We start from the raw sequence: 11,381 nt of genomic DNA, 5'->3' as shown, positions 1-11,381 counted from the left end.
TTTAAATATATAAAAACAACCAAGATATCAATAACTAAATACACAAAGAAGTTAAGTATGTAATTCATGAGGAGAAATAAAATTACTATACAAGTGCATGGGGAAACGTTCATTGTCCTTGAAAATCAAACATTTTAAACTTAAAACAACCTTGAAAAATATTGAATCATTATGTTTTACACCTAGAACTAATATAATATTATAAATCAATTATACTTTAATTTTAACAAAAACCTTGACATAGCACTTAACATCTACTAAAGTTGCAAAAGTGTTTTAAAATTATAACACATGTTAGCAAAGTAGAAAAATAATGGAGTCACAATAATACTTTGAATATTTTAAAAATTGATTTATATACATATTAAGACAATGATAAGTTCATTAAGCTGAAGTGATATAGTTAAATATGTGTCATTTTATCTTCACTAAATTAACAAAACCTTAACCTCAATGGAAGGTGACATTGCAAAAACATTGCTTCACCCCATCCTCCTCCAGACATAAAATGCCACTTCTTCATTTTCAGTACACTCAGTCCGTTTCAAAATAAAGTATCTAAAGATATGAATTAAATAAAGTACTGCCACAGTTTAGGGAAAGGGTTTTCAAAGTAAAAGCAAAAAAAGTCTTGAGTGAGTTTATCCACTTTCGTGGTTTTCAATACCATCACTATGTTAATGATTCTCAAAACAGATTCCTAACCCGAACCTCTGCCCTGAACTTCAGACTCAAACATCTGTCTGTCCATCTGACCTCTCCAAATGGATGTCAAATGTAAATGTCCAAAACTGACCACCTGTTCTCCCTTCCTCCTCCCCCAAACACACACACACACACACACACACACACACACACACACACACCATTGACAAAGTAGTTTCTCTAACAGTCTTCACCTGTTAATAGCAAGTCAATTCTTTCAATTGCTCAGGCTCCAAACTTGGAGTCATCCTTGAGTCCTCTCTTTCCTTTCAAAGCTGAATCAGGTCATCAGTTCTCTACTTAAAACCTACCATGTCTCTCCATCTATCATATCTGTAAAAGCTGAACTGCTCACTGTTCCCTAAAGGCCCCACCACCTCTCTGACCTTTTCTCCTACGCCTCTCCCCTCCCATCACTCCTCTTGGTCAGACTGGCCTCCTTGCTGTTCCTCAAATACACCAGGCACATGCCCACCTGAAGGACCTGTTTCCTCAGCCAGGAATGTTTTCCCCTCCATACTCAAATGTGGTACATGCCTCACTGCCTGCAGATCTTTACTCAAAAGCCAAAACAACTTTCTCAGTGAAACAAACACACGAAAAACTCCCTGCTTTGGATTTTCTACTTTATCACTATCTAAAAGTATATATATATATATATATATATATATATATATATATATATATATATATATATATATATATATATATATAAATCTTTCACTTGTGTATTTTGTTTATTATCTATATTTCCTTAGAAGGTAAGCCTCTGAGGGCAGAGATGGTTTTCTGTTTTGTTCACTGACGTATCCACAGTGCCCAGAACAGTGTCTGCCACCACATGGTGAGCAATGGATAAATGTTCACTGCATAAATTACAGGGGAAAGGAAAGCAGGTAATACAATGTGGTAAAGATCAGAGACAGGAGGAAACATTCTCATTAACAGAAAACCAAAACAAACAAATAAACAAAAACCCAGAAAACTAGCTTAGGGAGATTATTAAGAATACAGGTGTGGGAATTCCCTGGTGGTCCAGTGGTTAGTACTCTGAGCTTTCACTGCTGAGGACACAGGTTCAATCCCTGGTCGGGGAACTAAGATCCCAAGCCGAAAGCCACAGCCAAAAAAAGAACACAGGTGTGGTAGTGCAAAAGGTTCTACAAAGTATAAATAGGTGTCTGGGTCACCAAGATAGAGGCTGGAGGCCAAATATTCTCTGACAAAGAAGACTGGTCCCCTCCCTAGTTCGTAGTTTACATCAGGCTCCATCTTCAGAATCAGTCCCCTGAAGGGTAAGAATGCCAGGATCTGCACCATGCCCTGCCCTAAAGACATACCCTGGCCCTGGAAGGTGGCATGGAGGGGCTGATGGGACAAGGAGATGCCTAAGATAATGTTTGTCTCATTTAGGATACTCTCAAGTAAGGTAAGGTAACAGAAATCTCAACCTCTCACGGCCTCTTTTGGACCATCACTCTGCTTTGAGTCTCCCTTCATTGGCACTGCTATCTTCCCACCTCCCAACATTCACTGGGGAATATTGCCATCAGTCTGGATAACTTAGTGTCTCTGTGGGTAATACCTTCTACATCTTAAAGTCTCTGACTCCTGTGTCCCCAATGAACTTTGCGCTTCTTGCCACTTAGGCCACTCATCCTTTGGCCACACTCTGAGCCTTGTCATCACCTTGAAGGGCTCCATTGTCTGACAAAACCCCCATTCTCCAAACATGACCATACTTGTAGCTCTCCTTCCCTTACCTCACGACCTCCTTTGTCTCCTTATCCTTCCATCTTCTTGTCAACACATACTTTTTAGCAGTGGTGGGGGAAATTCCTTTCCCCTTTGGACTGGGACCAGGGTGTCCATTTCCAGCCCCCTGACATCTGGATTCTCTACCACACTTCCAGAGCTGCTCCCTCTGATGTCATGAGACTTCTATGTTGCTAAACTAGAGGGACACTTCAGTCCTTATCTGATTAGTCCCCTTCTCTACGTTGACCACTTCCTCATTCTTGAAATTCTCTTCTCCTGGGGCTACCAAGACACCAGTAAGTCCTCATTTTCTTCTGTCTCCTTGGATGCTCTTTTTCCATCTTTGTCACTAGTTCCCTTTTTCCTCCATCAAACCCATAAATATTGTTGTTCTTTGGGTTTACTTCTCCTCTCATTTTACAAATCCTTCTCAGATTCTCTCTCTCAGGCCCAGGTCTCAATGATCACTCAAACGCCAATGATGCCCAAATCTAAAACTTGGGCATGGATATATAGCTGATCACCCATTGGATATTGCCACCAGTGTGCCCCTCAGGGACCTTAACCTTAATATGTCCAAAATTGAACTTTCTATTCTGTAACTTGAACTCCCCTTTCTCTTCACTAAGGCATCATACTCTGTGTGAAATGCCAGAATCTAAGTTAAGACCAGCAGATGCTGCCTCTCCCCTGGATAGAAAGGGAAACTTGAATAGTATTCATTATTACCAATTTAAGATGCATTAAAATGTCCCAAACCTACCTTTGATTCAGCACGTTGGTGAATATAAAATCACTTACAATCTTATTTTCCTCTTAAAGTCCTGAGTTGCTCAACTGTAAATTCTTTTCCCACCGATGATTTCAGGGGGAAATACGGTGCCTTGGCCAGCTGCTCCTCTTGGGTTGGCAGTTGACATGAGTCATGCAATACAGAGCAGGGTCTAGGTGAGCAGATACAGTGCATTTGTCTGCATGGTTAAAAATGAGTTTTGCTTTACTGCAGATATTCAGCTTTCTATGAGAAGAGGATGGGTCACATGTAAAGCTAAAAACAGATGTCCTATGAGAACCCTCCAGGAAAGTGCCTAGGTTTCTGGGTCTTGTATTCTCTTGTGGGCTCTCAGAGGCTGGTCCCAGGACTTTCTAGGACCGAGAGTTTCCTAGAAAGGCAGATGCAAGATCTGGTAATGGAGCTTTCAAAACTGGCTGGGAGCAAAACAGTCCCTACTGACACAGCTCCCCTTGGGTATCACTGTGATCAAGGGATGCAGAGTAATCGGATGTCTGAGAAAGAAGAAAGCTTGGATAGGATTAATTTAACCTACTCAGTCCGTCATCTGTGTAAGAGAAACCTCTTGGGGGCTTCCCTGGTGGCGCAGTGGTTGAGAGTCCGCCTGCCGATGCAGGGGACACGGGCTCGTGTCCCGGTCCGGGAAGATCCCACATGCCGCGGAGCGGCTGGGCCCGTGAGCCATGGCCGCTGAGCCTGCGCGTCCGGAGCCTGTGTTCTGCAACGGGAGAGGCCACAACAGTGAGAGGACCGCGTACCGCAAAAAAAAAAAAAGAGAGAGACCTCTTGGTGCGTGATGCAAGAAACCGAAAACTAACTAACTACTTTGAGAAAGAAAAACAGGGGCATGGGGCTTATTGGAAGGATAAATGATTGTTTCAATAGCAACCAAACTAGAGGAATGGGAGGGAAACCCTGAGTTTGGGCCTCGGTCAGATATAACTGGAACCAAGGATTCAATATCTAGTGTTCTCTCTGCATGCTGGCTTCAACTTTTCCCACTACAGACCGGGCTCCTCAGTGAGGCTGAGTGCCAATAGCTCCCTGGCCTCTCACATCCCACCTGCCCCTGCAGAGAGGAACTGGCTTAGTCTCTCTCTGCTCTGAGAAGGGACTCTGGCCTGGCTCAGGGTGGGGACTGACCCCCATACTGAAACCATGCAGGCCCATGTAGGGGCCTTCTTCCAGTGACAGGCCCCTCTGTGTCCCCGCTGATTTTTGATCGGGAAAAGAGGCTACGTAAGTACACTGTGACCTCCTAAGCCCTCCTTGTGGAACAAAGAACAGGTCCCAGCAGTTAATGTTTGGGGAAGTAAAGAATGCAGAAACAAAGATAAGGCAGTCAAGAAGGAGAGTAGGCATAACTTAAACAATAAATCAGTCACAAGGACCCCCAGTTCTGTTTCAGAGGTAAAGATAGGTCTGACGCACATTCTTAAGTTGTTCTGCAGATACTAAAAACCCCACCAGGTGGAGGAAGTTGACTGCCTGCTGACCACCAGCACGTTGCCCCCAGACCGGTTGGACCCAGAAAGTTGATGATGTTGACTCCTGAAGTACCACCCTGTTACCTTGCTACCAACCAATCCGAAGGATGTACACAAGCTGATCACACACCCCGAAACCCCCTCCCGCACTCTGACTTTGAAAACCCTTCCCCAAAAGCCATCCAGGAGTTTAGGACGTTTGATCATGAGCGGCCCCTTTCTCCTTGCTTAGCACCTGCAATAAACGCCATACTTTCCTTCACCACGACTCGGTGTCAGTAGATCGGCTTTGCTGCACAGAGGGCAAGCAGACCCAAGTCTGGTCTTGTAAAAATACCACCGATGGCTGGGCTGTGAGGAGATCTGAGAGCCCTCTTGAGTCAGGTGATCACGGGATCAATCAGCTATGCCAAGGAGACAGAGTCCCAAAGCACGGACCCACTCACTGGGCACCCACCCCATGTTAATAAAAACACTTCTCAGGGCAGAAGGAAGTATTAGAACATTACAATTACAATACTATAATTAGAATACAGGCATTCACCCCTAGCAAGGATTGCTACATCACTGCTAAGTAAGTGTTTTTCAATCTTTATCCAAAACACAGTCAAATAGCCTTAATACATTGCCCATGCTAAGTTCAAGGGTTAAAGCACATGGGAACATGGCTGAGCCCTCTCTCCTTGCTCTGTCAGCTGCTCTCCCTCTGCTGTACTTCTAAGGCATCAACCCCTCTCATCTGTCCCAAGCTGCCCGAAAGTGTCTTCACAAGCTGCCCTCTGTATTTCCCTCCCTCACACCATCTTATCTCTGAGTTGCTCTCTCTTTTTATTATGCCCAAAGGGAGAGCCTTGAAGTCGCCTCCCTGCCAAGGGAAAATGCAAACAGATGTAAATCTGCATGTGCTCCAGTTTCACAGAAGGAGCCTGGTGGTTGAGGAAGAATTTCCTTCCCAGACGGAGTGCGGAGGAAAGGGAGAAGGGGAGGAGCGCTCATGTTGCAGACTCCCCAGGTGGGTCTGGTTCTCTCCCTGGGTGAAGCCAGGGATTCCCTGTGCGAGAGCCTCCAGATGTGCGAGCCAGTGTGGGTGAGCTCGTGGAGCCAGTGTGACACACGAATGACAACCAGTGAAGCAGTAGATGGGGGTTGTGCCAGCCTGATCCAAGCCAGGATCCAAGCCTTCTGCCTCTGGCCTGCAGTTGAATTTGGTTTTCTGCACAGATCCTTGTAGTTCTCTAAGATTTAGCTCTTATTCACCTTCTAGCTACATTGGTTAAGATCCTCCCCCTTTAATTTCAGCCTTTACATAGAACCTTCTGCCCCAGCCTTGTTGGCAAGCACTCCAGCCAAGATCATAACAGCAACACCCCGGGGGCTCAACAGCAGCGGCCAAGGAATAAGAAAGGAAGAGAAGCCGCGGCCCGTGCCAAGGGCGAAAGGATGCTTAGCTCCAAAGCACAGCCCTGACCTCCACCTGCCCGAACTCCTGTCTCTGCTGGGGCTGCTCAGCGTTCAGGGACCAGGGGCTAGGAAGGGGCATGGGGGTGGCTATGCCCAAGGCTCAAGCACAGGGGCCCGGGCACAGGGGAGGCAGTACCGGGAACACTGGAGGCAGTAGGATGGTACAGGCGACAGGAGGAATAGTGCCTGCAGCTGGCCTGCTAACGGAGCAGACGGCAGGACCAGTGTTGCAGTAGGAGCGGACTCTGGGCTCTTGCCAGAAGAGGGGGCTTGGAAGAGGCCAAAGTTGCAATGGTGATCGAAGCTCTTCCCTCCTTTTCCTCCCAGAGTCATTTTCCTTGACTGACAAGGCCTAGGACCTATTATATATTTTTCTTTCATTTGTTCATTCATCATTATTTTCAACTCTTCTCTGAACAAGAATAAACAGAAATCCGTATTTCTCAGCAGTTTATCACAGAATTGAAACCCAGAAATGGAAAACATGAACCTCACAAAGTGAATCTGGGTTCCCAGTACAATTGGGCAACACTAGCTCACTTCCTCTCCTCTGACGCACAGTACATCCTCCCCATCCCAATACCCCGCACAGCTCCATTCCTCTGCGCCCTGTTTATGCTAATCCCTCTACCTAAGAAACCCTTCTATTGATACTTTATCCACTTGGCACACACTCATCTTTGCAGACCTAGATGAAGTGTCACCTCTCCTGGGAGCAGCAACATTCACCCCTCTCTCCACTGGATTAATTGCTTATCATTTTGTCCCCACAGTGGCCTATGCATGTCCTAAAAAAGCACTTATTGGGCTTCCCTGGTGGTGCAGCGGTTAAGAATCCGCCTGCCAATGCAGGGGACACAGGTTTGAGCCCTGGCCCGGGAAGATCCCACATGCCGTAGAGCAACTAAGCCCGTGCGCCACAACTACTGAGCCTGCGCTTTAGAGCCCGCAAGCCATAACTACTGAGCCCATGTGCCACAACTACTGAAGCCGGTGAGCCTAGAGCACGTGCTCTGCAACAAGAGAAGACACCACAATGAGAAGCCCGCGCACCGCAACGAAGAGGAGCCCCCGCTCGCCACAACTAGAGAAAGCCCACACGCGGCAATGAAGACCCAATGCAGCCAAAAATAAATAAATAAATAAAATAATTTTTTTTAAAGTTAAAACAAATGCACTTATTTTACTGTATATATAGTTAGATGTTTCTAATACCTCCATGTAACTGAGTGCAATGGAGAGGGTGGGGGATTACCTTGTTTGTATTTGTAGCTCAGTGCCTAGCACTAGTTAGTAATCCCCAGCACAGTGCAGGTCCTCAAAATACATGTTGATTGAAAAACTGAACCAAAGAATGTAATCGACAAAGTAAAACTGGGTGCAATTCTACTCTGTACTTCAGTCCATTCAATGTTGGAGCCAGGAGGGAATTTCCTGGCAGTCCAGGGGTTAGGACTCGGCATTTTTACCGCCATGGCCCGCGTTCAGTCCCTGGTGGGGGAACTAAGATCCCGCAAGCTTCGCTGTGTGGCCAAAAAAAAAAAAAAAAAAAAAGCTGGAGCCAGGAATCTGTTTGGGAACTAGGTCCTCTGCCTTCTCCAACTTCAATACTCCCTCCACCTCTCTGAATGAAGAGGCATAAATACCATCCTTTCCCAAATTTATATGTCAAATACAAATTTAAGACTCCTCGCTGGTTTTTATCTCCAGGTTCTTCATTCAAAAACAGCATCTTTGTTGGGCTTCCCTGGTGGCACAGTGTTTGAGAGTCCGCCTGCCGATGCAGGGGACACGGGTTCGTGCCCCGGTACGGGAGGATCCCTCATGCCGCAGAGCGGCTGGGCCTGTGAGCCATGGCCGCTGGGTCTGCTCGTCCAGAGCCTGTGCTCCGCAGCGGGAGGGGCCACAGCAGTGAGGGGCCCGCATACCGCAAAAAAAAAAAAAAAAAAAAAAACAACATCTTTGGGACTTCCCTGGCGGTCCAGTGGTTAAGGCTCTGTGCTCCCAATGAAGGAGGCACGGGTTCAATACCTGGTCAGGTAACTAAGATCCCGCATGACGCACAGCACAACCAAAAAAAAAAAAAAAAGCATCTTTGACCTCATAGCAATAGTGTATACAGACAGGAAAACAGACTGCACAGTCTAATTATTGTCTAAATCACCAGGCTGGGTAAGTCTCTTTAGCTGTTAATAAAACTGTGTGTTTTCTAATCCTGTTCAGGAGAGGTCAAGTCTATCAGCAGAATTCTTTCTGGAACTGCTGTGCATGGTGCTTCACACAAAAGAACCACTAGAAAATTGATGCTCTAACCACATGTAACCAGAAAAAATGAGGCAGGCCAGGGTGGGATACTGAGGAGTCTGCTGCCATCACACACGAGTCTTGACACAGCAGGAGCCTTAACAAAGGGATTTATCAGGAACCCTAGAATCTTTGGCATACACTTCTCAGTCATACAATGCCTAGAATATTTAATTCATGGCTGTCAGTTTAGAGAAATATGTTGCACCACTCAAGCTCTTTTAATTACAAGCAACAGAGACTCACCTCAGTATAGCTTAGGACAAAAAGGGGAATAAATACAGTAATGGAACCAAACTAAGATTGGCTTCAGGGACTGATAACACTGTCAGATCTTGCTCTCCTCATTTCTCAGTTCTGGTTCTGTGCTGGTTCATTCTCTCCTCCTGCAATAGGCTTTTTCCAAGCAGTGGAAAGTCTGGCTTTCCCATCTTTGCCAACATATTAATAGCAAATGGAGATACTTCAGGGTTCCAGGAGAAACTCCATTTGACCCAGCCCAGGTCACATAGGTGCCCCTGGATTCAAGGGAATAGTCTCATTACCAGAAATTTTAGGGCCTGCAGGTGTGATCACTGGACAAGTCTCTGCAAGCTGGCTGACTTGCCCAATTTGTACTGACTGCACATGCTAATAACTTCAAACATTTTTAAAGTGTATTTTTTCTGATTACAAAATAAAGGCTCATTGTTTAAAATATAGAAGGTTCATAAAGGAGAAAAGAGTGGGAAATACCCCACAATCTCACCGCTCAAATGACAGTCATTGTTAGGCCTCCATTCTTTTAATGCTTTAAAAAAAAAATCCCTTATACAATTTTGCTTCCTGATTTTTTTTTCACTTTAACATTATAACTCAAACATTTCCCTAAGTCATAAAAATTCCTTGAAACTTTGCTTTAAATGGTTATATAGTATATACTCTATGTATTTCTCTCATTTAGAAGGAAAGAATGCAGTGGGGTAGGGCAGCATTCCTCGCACGTGTGTGCATCTGTGCACAGGCACTTTCAGTTCACGGGACTCGATAAGAGGCCTCAGACTGGATTCCCCTCCCCCACTTCCTGCATTCCCCCAAACACTTCCAAACTTGTCTCATCCACACTCATTCTTCCTCTGCTCCAGGCTCAAAGGACTTGCTATGAATTGGGCTAGTAGTACAGCCAAACACTTTAGGTTTGAAAACTGAATCTTTGTACCTATATCATCTGGGAAATTTGTTTTACCACTCTAAATATCATGTGTATAATGGGGATTTTTGTGTAGAATTCTTATAAGGATTAATGACATTATGTATGGAAAACATTTAGTACATAATAGGTGATCAATAAATGATAGCACAAGACCCAAAGATTCCTCTCCAGCTGTATGGCCTTCTCCTCTCTTGCCCTGCTTTTTCAGCCATTTTTCTTAAAAATAATTTATACTTGCTGTCTCAACTTGCCCATCTCCCATTTACACCCAACTCACTGTAACCTGTCTTTTGTTCCCCCTCCATTGACACTGCTTGCCGAAGATCTAGTGAACTTCAGATGCATTCATGGAGCTTTGAGTCATTTCTTAATCTTTTCTGCATACAGTCACAGTTAACCAGTTTCTCCTTCAAACTTCTCTCTTGGTCTCGCCGATACCAGAGTCTTCCCAGTTTTCCTAATTTTCACACTGTTCCTTCCTGTTCTCCTTTGCTGACTCACTCTGCCCTTTAATTAGTGTTGCCCTCAACTTTCACGTGTCTGGAAAAAGCATGATTCTTTGCTATGAGATCTGAGTTGAAATTCCGGTTCTCCTACTTACCAAATTGAGTTCCTAAGTTACTGAACTCACCTGAGCCTCCCTATGCTAATCTGTGGAAAGGTAACTCCTCTCCTAGATAATCAACCTAAATGGAATCATTGTACACTGAACCTGCATTTCCCATTGGTGTAATGGATTGGTAGCCATAAACTGGAATTCCAGGCCTAGAAACTCATTTCATACCTCAAGAATGTCAAAACTCAAAACAAAGAATATGCTCTTCAAAATATTTATTAACCATATAAAACTAAACAATATGAATTATAATATAAATGTTTCTTTGAGGCATTTTTCTTCATGGGCTGGACTGGCTGAGGTTTCTTAGGCTCTTAGTTTAACGAAGTTTGGACAGAACATGTCATCTTTTCCTGGTAACTCTTCCTAGAGCATACACAGATATTTTTCCTTACTCCAGAGACCTTTGAACTGCATTGAAAATTAGGGTCATCTGCCACAAAGAAAAAAAAAGTTCAATGACGTTCAGATGAAAGCCTCTCAAAGTTTTTGAAAGTTAAATGTTGGGAGAGGGACAGTTTCAATGATGTCTTACTCTCGCATTTATATAAAAATCTACTTTGCTGAGCTTGAGAAATGTCTAACAGTACAACCAGGTTTTCAGGAGAAATGTCTAGATCCACTCACTCCGCAATGTCAATCAGTTTCAGTGATGCTTTTTACAGTTAAACCAATGCCTTCAAAATACTGAGGCAGTTTCCTCCAAATTCCTAGTTCCAAGCTTCAATTATGATTTTCACAGCATCCAAAACACTTCCAAAATTTCTTTTGATCCATCCTGTTTGTTGATTGCTTTAACTGGCCTTAAATAATTTCACAAATAAAAATACCAGAAGGACGCAACAACTTTGATCTGCTGGCTAAAGTCAGTGAGATGCTTTGTGGATATGAACTGGGGAGGAAGAAAAACTAATGTCAGGATGCTGCTGCTTAAGAATTAGGAGACAGCCTAAAGCATTACCCAAACCCAGCTGTTACCAATTTTTAAAATACCATTTCTTGCCCTCTGGAACAGAGTAAAAAAATCAAAGCTTAAGAATCGGCTCTTCAAAAGACATTAGTTCA

The sequence above is a fragment of the Grampus griseus genome, assembly GCF_964374135.1.
Source record: "Grampus griseus genome assembly, chromosome: 8".
Classification (NCBI taxonomy): Eukaryota; Metazoa; Chordata; class Mammalia; order Artiodactyla; family Delphinidae; genus Grampus; species Grampus griseus.
The sequence above is the reverse complement of the archived record's forward strand: the minus strand, read 5'-3'. Positions refer to the sequence as shown.